Source organism: Arvicanthis niloticus, chromosome 6 (genome assembly GCF_011762505.2).
Source record: "Arvicanthis niloticus isolate mArvNil1 chromosome 6, mArvNil1.pat.X, whole genome shotgun sequence".
NCBI lineage: Eukaryota > Metazoa > Chordata > Mammalia > Rodentia > Muridae > Arvicanthis > Arvicanthis niloticus.
The window spans coordinates 23167300-23178531 of record NC_047663.1 but is presented as its reverse complement, the minus strand read 5'-3'; positions in this window follow the sequence as shown (position 1 = coordinate 23178531).

Here is an 11232-nt window from a genome sequence, read left to right as displayed (position 1 = left end):
GAAGAAGAGAAATAGAGGCAGGCCATGACCACATGGAGAGAGAGGAAGAGAAAGGGGAGGGTGGAGGGGACAGAGAAGCTAGAGGCAAGAGGGTAAGGGATTAAGAGGTTAAGAGGGGGGGGGGCAAGCAGCCCCTTTTATAGTGGACCTGGCCTACCTGGCTGTTGCCAGGTAATTGTGAGGAGGAGCATACCTGGCAATAGCCAGGTAACTGTGGAGGTGGGGTTTAGACAGAATATGAACACCCCACTCTCTGACTCTCTTCTCTGACCCCTTTCTCCCTCTCTTCCCTTTTGCCTTCCCCCTCTCTCCACAGGTTCCTGGCTGGCCTCGCCTCCTCTCTTTTTCTCCTCCTTCCCCCTATCTTCCTCCTCTTTCCTCCCTCCCTCCCTCCCTGTCTGTCTGTCTGTCTGTCTGTCTCTCTGTCTCTGTCTCTGTCTCTGTCTCTACTCCCTTCTCAACTCCCCTTCCCATGCCCCCTAAACAAACTATTCTATACTGTACCCATTGTATGGCTGGTACCTCAGGGGGAAAGGATGCCTCAGTATGGGCCGGCCAAGGCACTCCTCCCACCTCACCATACTGTGATTTACAAAACATATCTTTGGCCTTGTTTTATAAAAGACATCACCCCCTGTCCCTGCCTCCCTGGCACTGGGATTACAATCCTGCTGCCATGCCAGCATTTTATGTGAGCCAGAGGATCTCAATTCAGATCTTCAGGCGTGTGTATCAAGCACTTTACTGGCTGAGCCATTTCCACAGTCCCTATATACACATTCTCTTTTTTTAAAAAAAAAAATTGAAGCATTTGAAAGTTTGCATTCTCAAATTTCTGTAATCTCTCCGTGTGATTCATTTTGGTTTGTGAATGGCAGGAAAGAGCATTCAGGTCTCTCTGCAGCCCTGCATCCTTCCAGTCCCTGTCAGGTCATCTTTTCTGGAGTGACCTTTCTCACAGAGGACTTGGAGGGAAACTGTCTAAATTTGATTGTTGCTAGAGGAACTTAATTCCGCTGTTCGGAGATGGGAGCATGTGTAGCTCAGTGCAGGTGGGAGTCAGGGCCAGGCTGCAAGAAAGGTGTGTGCATAACCCAGAACCAAGTGAGTACCAGAGTACTAAACCATCTCCAAGCTTGCCTGCCTCAAGCCCCTTCTCTTAAAAGGTTACTATGCATTCTTGTGGTGTTTTATATAATCACAGCAAGACTTCCTGTAGTTTTTCACAGCGTTGAGAAAGTGTCAGAAAAATAATCCTCATCGTCCCCTCCCCCACATAAGGAAAGGCGACTCACTAAGTGCTGACCTAGATGTGGTCTCCTGGCTGCAGAGGGCAGGTTTCTTGTCTCCTGCTGCTGCCCTCATTAGAGACCCAGTTTGCACAGGCCTGGCCCTAGGGGTTCACCTTCCCACCCTGCTGCTTCCTAATTCCACACTGTCACACTCTAGTCACCCTATTCTATGGCACAGCATGGAGTCACAGATTCCCCTCTGCTGGGCTTTCCTGCTATTTTTTGCTGCTGCCAAACCCAAGACCCGCTTTGTTACTTGCTGTGAATGCCTCAGGCTGCTTATAGTCCATCCCATTGAGACCAGTGTGGGGAATGGTGACCAGGAGGATATGTGGATTCATGTCCTTGTATCTGTGTGCTCCAAACTCCTAAGTGGAGAGTCTGAAGAGAGATCCCTGCAGGATGAATTTAGGCTTCTCAGCAGTGTGTGTGTGCCCGCACGCTCTTTTCAAGGACTGAACTTGAAACCGCTCTGCAGAGACTCTATTGTTACACAAAAGGCACTTTAAGTAAGTCAGTCTCCGCATACTAAGACCTTTTCTGATTCTAAGAATTGTCTGAAGAAACCATTGTTTCCTTTGCAACTCTCAGCCACAGAATTTCCTGGTGTGCGGTGTGGAACTAAGTTATGCAAAGGCTCTGTGACTCCTTAGGAAGGGTAACTCCATAAACCTCGGATAACAATCACTGGCTATTTACAGAAGGCTACTTCAAAGTCTAGGTGCCATTACTCAGGAATTCACGCCAGACACAACAGCTCTGCTAAAGTTTTTCAACAGGTGCCCTCTTCTGGCCTCTGTGGGCAGTGCATGTAGGTGGTGCACAGACATACATGTAGGCCAAACACCAATACATATGAAATAAAAATAAATTTAAAAATGTAAGCGAGCAGACCTCCACTTTGTGACTCTTCTCTTTCACCTATTTGCTTTCTCACAATCTCTATTTCTTCTTTTTTTCTTTACTTGAGTTTTCGTTAATTTTTTAAAAATTTAGCTAAAGTTTTTTTTTATATATAAAATTTAACCTTTAAAAATACAGCTATTAATTTCATTCACATTTTAGAAATTAAATAGTAGTTCATTTAACTTTCTTGAGACAGGGTTACATGGAGCCCAAGCTGCCCTTGACTGTCTAATGTAGTCCAGGCTGTCCTTGAATTTCTGATTTTCCTGCTTATACCTCCCCTCCCCTCCCCGCCCCACCCGCAACCCTACATGCTGGAATGACAGGCGGCACAATCCCAGTTCAATGCAGCTCCGAGGCTCTAAGCATTGTGCTAGCTTGACAAGCACGTGCTAACTGAGCCACATCCTAACTCTTGCTGCTTGCTTCTGTGGTTTCCTAGTCTCTGTTTGTCTTTGATCTTTATCATTTGCTTTCTTCTGCTAACTTTGAGCGTAGTTGGTTCTTATTTTATGAAAATCTTAAGGTGTGATTTCAGGTTCTATAGCAGGACTTTCTTGGAGGGCTGTCAGTCCTTCAAGTACCCAAGGCCACGTGGAAGGAAGTTACAAATATAAGTCCGTTGATGGGACATAGAAATGACAACACCGACATCCTGCCAGCATGTAGCTCTCTGCCAGTACAGAAGTAACAACTGAGAATACAGAGACATACTTTCACACAGTGTAAAAAAAGGTCACCCCAACAAGGCTCCTTATTGGAGGTATTTTTTTTTAAAGAAATTTAAAATTAATTATTTAATTGATGCATGCAATTGCATGTGTGCGTATGCATCCGCATTTATGTGCTAGTGTGTGTGTGTGTGTGTGTAGGCTTGGCCAGGCTCAGTGGCAAGAGCCCTTACCTTTGGAGCATCTCAAAGCCTCTTTTGAGTCACAGTGTCATAGGACAGACAGCTCAGGTTCTCCTCACCCATATAATTTTCATTTTTATTGCTCTTACAGCTATTTTTAAAAAAGATTTATTTATTTTATGTATATGAGTGCACTGTAGCTGTCTTTGGACAGAGCAGAAGAGGGCATCGGATTCCATTACAGATGGTTGTGAGCTACCATGTGGTTGCTGGGAATTGAACTCAGGATCTCTGGAAGAGCAGTCAGTGTTCTTAACCATTGAGCCATCTCTCACCAGCCCTCTTACAGGTATTTTTAACCACATTAATTATTACTTGGTTGTGAAGACCCCCATACTTGGGAGACCCTTCCTCAAGCCTCTGGAAATCGCGACCACCCAAAGATCACAAGAAACCATACCTGGATGCAATCAGCAGAGGTTTATTAGGGAAGTAAGCCGGCGGTCAAAACGACAAGCTCTTTAGCTCCGAGAGCAGGGTTTTGGCCCCGAGTGGTGGGTTAAGGGGTCTTTTATAGCATGGGGTGGGGGAAGGAAGGCATTTTCGCGTGCTTACACATGAATGATTGCATTACAAATTTTGAACATAGCACTGGGAAGACCAAGGGAGGGGTAACCAAGAACAGTGGAACATTTCAGAGAATCTAGCCCAAATGATCTAGAGTCATGTGAAAATCACTGCATACTCATTCTTCTCAAAAATGTGGTTTTTACTATGCTATTGTGTCCTATCCTGCCATTTACCAACTATTTCAGATTAACTATCTTCTGACTATAGCCCCACCTAGGTGGCAGCATCTTTATCTGTAGTCAGGAATGCCTTCCTGCCTTGGGCCTCTCCCACCCATAGGTGGAAGAGGCTTGAGGAATGTAATCCAGCAAGTGTCCTTCACCTGGAATGTGAAGGCCTGAAATCTTATTTTCAGTTCCGAGTTCTGTAAGGTGAAAAATCTACACATATTTCATAAAATGGCCTTTATAATTTTTCACTCTACAGTTGTTGTATTTTTCTCTGAAAACAAAAGAAGTTTGCTTAGTGAATGTGTTTATTTAATGTGTGTGTGTGTGTGTGTGTGTCACACACACACACACACACACACACACACACACACACACACACACACACGAGCACGCACGCACATCCGCACTCGTGAAAGCTGGTTCTTTCTTTCCACCATATGGTTCCTGGGAATCAAACTTGCTTGTCAAGCTTGGTGGCAGGTAACTTTATTTGCTGACTCATTTTGTCCTTTTATTTTCACTACCTCAAAATACCCAACACTGGGAAGATGTCAGTGTGTATTGTTTTTGATTTTTCATGAGTATGTGTGTAACATGCCTGCGATTTTCTTCTTATAAAGCTGGTGTTGGGTTAAGTGTGGGTCCCGAGTCTGTCTTGCCACAGGGCTAGGACCCCTAGGGGAAGATAGAGGCGCGGGAAGTTGACTGTGCTCTCCCCACACTGGAGCCAGGTGGTGTCAGGCTAAGTGAAGCCACTGCTCAGGGGTGGGGGAGTGTAGTCTGAGGTCCTGAGGAGAGCCGGAGCTAGCTTGTCTGGTTCGGTGGAAAGGGAGAGAAAGGGAGAGAATGCCCCGGCTGCATCCCACAGGGATAAAAGTCTTCCTTGGCTGGGTCATGGCTGCTCTCTTGGCTTGGTTGGCTGGTGGTCTCCGTGGCTGGGAATGCAGAGAGGTCTTCTGCAGGAGATTAGATGGTGGCTCTGTAGGTGAAAACCTTCTCCAATGTTCCCCACAGCAGATCCCAATGGAAGAGAAACAGTCCATTGTAGCTGCCTGTGGCCACAGATCAACTGGGTTCACCTGAAAGGGGGGCTGGAAATGAAAAAAGGGAGAGAGGGCTAGAAAAGATGAAGCCAAGACAAAGTTCTCTGATCAAGGCTCAAAGTTTAATGTTCAGCTCTCAATTTAAAGGGAAAGCCTCACCACTGAACCCCTTCTTGCTTCAGCCGGAGATGGGTGGGGGAACCCATCCTTTGTCACTGCTGGAGATGTCTTAAGGCAAGCTCAGCAGGCAGTTATTCTTCTAAGTTCCTGTAGCAGGCAGCCAAGGTGGGTAACTCCACCTAAGTCCTATTATTTGGTCTATTGTGGTAAACAAGGTCTTTCAGGCCTGCTCAAGGCTGTGGGAAGGGCACAGACCATGGTCTTGAGATGTTTATCCTCATGACAGAAAGTAGATGAGAAACTGTACCCCAGTTTTTCAGGGTGGGCCTGAGGTTAAATACCTTTTGTAAGGAGGAGGGTCTGGGAAGGAATGTTTAATTGGCTACACCCCTTTGGCCTTTAGATATCTCATTAATATGGAGATCTGTCTTGAGGCTCAGTGGCCTGTTGTCACACCCTTTACCTGTGGAGGGGCTAGTGGGTGTTGCCCTATGTGACTAAAGGACCCAAATCTATGGAGGCCTCATGTCAGGAGCCTGGAGTCTGGGAGTGTGGCAAAATGAATGCTGTCTCTTAGGGTCACCTGCATCCCACCTGGGGCTCCTCAGGGTCACCTGGGGTCTCTGGCAGTTTCCAGCCTGTGCTCAACCAGGAATCAGGCTGCTCTTCATGATCCTATAAGCTAGGTCATACTGGATCTACTTTTCATTTTCCAGTGAATGCCTAATATCTCTTCAGGTCAATGAATGAGCTTGTAGTTAGTTTTGTTTTCAGACAGGGTTTCTCTGTGTTAACAGCCCTGACTGTCCTGGAACTCACTCTGTAGTTCAGGCTGGCCTCGAACTCAGAAATCTGCCTGCCTCTGCCTCCCAAGTTCTGGGATTAAAGGCATTCACTACCACTACCTGTGAAGACCCCCCAAACTCGGGAGACCCTTACTCAAGTCTCAAGAAATCACGGCCACCCAAAAATTGCAAGATACCGTTCCTGGATGCAATCAGCAGAGGCTTTATTAGGGGAAGTTGGCCGGCCAAGGTCAAACCATGAGCTCTCGAAGGAGCAAAGTTTGACCCAGAGTGACGGGCTAAGGGGCCTTTTAAAGAGGAAAACCACAAACGGGGGGGTGGGGGAGGTGAGGGGTTGTCAAGGATACATAACATAAAAATAGCGGAACATTCCAGAGGAACCCACCCTAAATGATTTAGAGTCATGTGAAAATCACTCTGTACATTCATTCTTAGTTTTACCATGTCACTGTGCCCTACCCTGTCATTTATCAACTATTTCTGATTTCTATTTCTCACTTTCTCTGGCCACAGCCCTGTCATTGTGCTTCGCCACCTAAATGACTTACATCTTTTTCTTGTGGGCAGCTGGTTCTGGAACCGGCCAATCTACATTCTTGGCTCGTTTCAAAGAGAAGTTTTCCACACATCTTTTAAAGAAAAACCTAAAGATGTGTGTGTGTGTGTGTGTGTGTGTGTGTGTGTGTGTGTATATATATATACACATATATGTATGATTTTTATAATTTTTCACTCTTCACCTGGCAAGCTTGGATTTCCCATGATAAGCAGCTGGCAAGAATAGACAGGTATTAATAATTGATTATTATAAAGACAGAATCCTAAAAGGGGACTCACTGGCTTTATGGCAACATTATCTGGCAACATAATGTTACTTTATTATTGTTCGGATGATTTTGCCAGCTCACCCTCCATCTGGCAAGGTGTTGGCGACTTTTCTGTACTCTCTTGATAAATGAGTACTTAACATTATTAAGGGTTTGTTTGACATTGAAAAAGGCATTTCTTTCTTAAATTTGCTGGCTTTGATAGGAATCATGCTGGATGTGAGGCAGCATGCAATGCTGCAATGCTGCCTGGCCAGTCTCAGTCCATGAATGGTTCCTGTGCAGCCTGGGCTCATCTCTCAGAGATCCTGTTATGGCTTGCTTGTAGATCTGCTCTCAAGCTCATACACTGAGGAGTTCAGCATGTCCACTGGCCACACGGGACAAGAGTAATGAGAACCCTTCATGTCTTAGGGCACTGTAGGGGATTTAGACCCACAGCAATGGTTTCTTGGCTTCCATTCTGTGCATTCTGGCCCTAGCCCTTGAGATGATGGGCTAATGTAATTACAGTTTTTGAACAGCAGGTGGAACCAAACTGTAGCTAAGATAATTAAAAAAAAAAAAAAGATTTATTTATAATGTATACAGCATTCTGCCTGCATGTATGTTTGCAGGCCAGAAGAAGGCACAAGATCTCAATATAGATGGCTATAAGCCACCAGGTGGTTGCTGGGAATTGAACTCAGGACCTCTGGAACAACAGCTAATGCTCTTAACCTCTAGGCCATCTCTTCAGCCCTGATAAAACATTATTTAATTAGTGTCTATTAATCACTTAAAATAGTGCATTTCAAAATGGCATTCCCATGCCCCCCCCCCACCTATATCTTGTTTACTTGCATTTCATCTCCTCAATTCTCAACTTTTATTCTTTCTCCCTTCCCTTTCCTGCTGGTTTCCTTCTACTTTCAAGTCTTAAAGACTTACCTTTGTGTGTGTGTGTGTGTGTGTGTGTGTGTGTATTGTGTGTATTGTGCATTGACATGTGTGAGTTCCAGTGCTCATAGTGCATGTGGAGATCAGAGGATGACCTTGGGCGTTGGTCTTCACCTTCTCTAGAGAGCAAAAGAAGTCCTTGTGCACCCAGACAAACACTGGAGAAGCCAGGAAAAGTTCAACACCAGACTTATCACTTCAAAGGAAGAATATGTTTACCTGTTCTCCCAGAATGCTGGGAAAGAGTGTAGTTTGCAGCCTGGTGATCCTTTGTTATCTGTTGAGCCAGGCTCTACCTGTATCCCCCAGAATTTATGTTTTGCTTATCCCAGACCCTTTCATCCTAACTTCTGGGCCTTAAAACCCATCCATATGAGAGCTGTCACTTGTCCTTTATAACAAGTGACTTCCATGTTATCTTAGGGCCAGGCCAATCCTAACATCCATAGGCTCTGTGTTTACCTTAGTCATTTTTCCTAGACCCAACATCTTGGTCATTTTCTCTGAGTCAACAGTACCCATCCTTGTGAAAGAAGCCAGATGTGCTTTGTCAAGAATTTCAGTGTAGCCTGGTGGTGGTGGCACACACCCTTAATCCCAGCACTTGGGAGGCAGAGGCAGGCGGATTTCTGAGTTCGAGGCCAGCCTGGTCTACAGAGTGAGTTCCAGGACAGCCAGGACTACACAAAGAAACCCTGTCTCAAAAAAAGAATTTCAGTGTAAACGTGTCTTAAGCCCTGCTGTACTCACAGGGGTGAGTTAATTGCTATCAGAAAACTTCTTCCCCCAAATTGGGCTGTGCTTAAATGTGGCTAAAGTGAATGACCTGGGGTCATGGACAGCTGACTAAATTGATCTGAACCAAACTTTATTCTTATCTAGCCTGGTTTGTTTCTATGAAGACCGTAAAGCCTGCAGGAACATTCCCTTCCCCTCCCCCTCACAACCTTCCATTTTGCTTTCTTTGAGACAGGGTCTCTTGTTTTTCTGCTTTCTATGCTAGGCCAGGTGATACGTAACCTCCCATCTTCTTTCAGGACTACCAAGACTGCAAACGGGTGCTTCCACCTCCAGCTTCATGTGGTTCCGGAGATTTGAACTTACATCCTCACACTTGTGTGGCGAATATTCTACCTCACTGAGCCATCTTGTCAGCCCCTTCTCCCTATTTTTTTTAATTCTACCCATTTGAGGAAATGTCTGCTACCTGTGTTTACTGAGTCTGGCTCACTTTGCTTGGTGTGTTGATGTCTGATTCTGTTCCTGCAAAGGACATAGTAACATCTTTATGGCTAAATTGTTAGGGTTTCGGTGCAGAGCACCTTGGTCAAGGTATGCTGCAGAGATCACACCGCACAACAGAGATTTACTGTTTGGGGTGTGGGGTGTGGGAGCAAAAGGTTGTCTTGGAGTGGGGTCATGGGGGGTAGAGAGATAGAGACAGAGAGATAGATAGAGGCGGGGAGACAGACAGAGTGCAAGAGTGAGAGAGACTCATCTGTGATGGGGGACACCTTTTAAAGAGTTGGTGTCTGGTGATGATGTAGTTTAGCTGCTGATGTTGAGTCTCTGAGAGCAGGCTGGGGGAGCTCCTGATTTCCTCTCTTTCGTTTATTATCAAAAGTGAGGAGATAGGAAGGGGTGGTGGTGAGCTGGGATGTGGGCACCATGCTCTTTAGACTGCTTTCTGATGTCAGGGGTGTGAGGGTGGGGGGAGGCATCGATGTCCTTGGGGACCTAAGAAAGCTGGGGTGCTGACCAAGTCCTGGAAAAGCAGGCTGTTTCACTTTTAAGTGTATACTTAGAAGACAACCAGAGGAAATTTAAAATCTTGAGCTTGTGACCATTGTAATCGTAGTCAGTGTTTACCAGAGCTAGCTTATCAGTAGTCCACTGATTAATGTTAAAATGTTTGAAGTCCTGATGTAGCAATCGTTTAGTGAGGGAAAGAAATCTTAAGCATCTTTCATTTTATATTCTTGAAGTCATTTGTGCCCCTCCCCGTCTTTGTGCCTTGCTTTCATCTTCTCACACAGTTTGGAAGCATCAGAGCATCTCCCTGTGGCTTATGGACCCTTGATTGCTTTGAAGGCTACAGCGCGCAGTATGGCAGCGCATGCGCGTTGGACGCACATGTAGCGGTCTCTTTAAAAAAGCTGGATGTATAAAAGCTACTGTTCCCAAAGTAACACACCTGGGCTTGGACAGGGAGAAAAATTCCCAGAACAGTGTAGCAGCACACACACACAATTTTTTAGTTATATTTATTTAGTTATATTCCTCACAGACTTTGTGGGAGTTGGATTTCCTTGGACTGGAATTATAGGCAGTTATGAGTCACCAAGTAGCTACTGGGAATTGAACTTCAGTCCTTTGGAAGAGCAACCAGTGTTTTTAACCACTGAGCCATCATTCCAGCCCCAGAGAACAGTTTTATTAGCTAGTAAACATTTAAGCCACTTTTTGACACACATCACATGTAATCTACTAGAAGATTGCAAGCACAGAAAAAAAATGCTACTCAAACTTATTTTATATTTTTTCATTGTTATTTGTTCTCTCTCTCTCTCTCTCTCTCTCTCTCTCTCTCTCTCTCTCTCTGTGTGTGTGTGTGTGTGTGTGTGTTTATGTGCTACAGCAGACACATGGAAGTTCAAATTGTTTATCTCCTGTCATGTGGATCTCAGGGATTGAACTTGGGTCATAAGGCTTAGCGGCAAGCACCTTTGCTCACTGAACCATCTTGCTGGCCCCCGAAGCGAGCATACCTTTTTATACAGCCAAGCAGATAAAACCCAGCATACTCTGTTCTCAAGAAAAGTAATCTCTAGTTGTTGAAGAAGACTTGAAAGATGTTTAAGTTTTGTGTTTCACGCAGTAGAAACCTACTGGAGGGTAGTAAGAACTCTATGATTTGTGTGTACACACATGTTCAAGGGAGAGATAAATCCTATATTGTGGTGTTTGCCAATTTCTATGGTATAAATTCTTTTTTTTAAAGACTGATATTAAGTTAGAGAGTAATGGCATCAAAGACATTGGGAAGAGATATTTAGAAATTTCTCAGGGTATGGTAAAAGCATTTCAGCAGACCACCATGTATGATTGATTTACATATATTAAAACTTTCCCTTTTTAGGCACATAGGCTTGTAACAATTAATGTATAGTTGTATACAGATTTACACTTGGGAGGATTGGTATAGATAATGAAGGAAGGTTGGATGGTAGGCAGAGAAGAGGGATCTAGGTTGCTTTCAGCAGTTTTTAACAATTATGAAATGTTTTTAAAAAATATTTATTTACATATTTTAGGTATATGAGTGCTCTGTCTGCATGTATGTAAGCCAGAAGAGAGCACCGGATCCCATTACAGATGGTTGTGAGCCACCATGTGGTTGCCAGGAATTGAACTCAGGACCTCTGGAAGAGCAGTCAGTGCTCTTAACGGCTGAGCCATCTCTCCAGCCCCCATGAAATAATTTTTGAGGTGGAATTTTCTGTGAGACTGCAATGTTTTTGATTTACATAACCTGGTATTCTGCCTTTAGTGGCTTATAGCTAAGATTGTATCAGATAATTCCCATGTTCTTAAATGATATCATCCTCTTTTCTCTTTGATGCTTTCACACAGAGCCCTAAAGGAA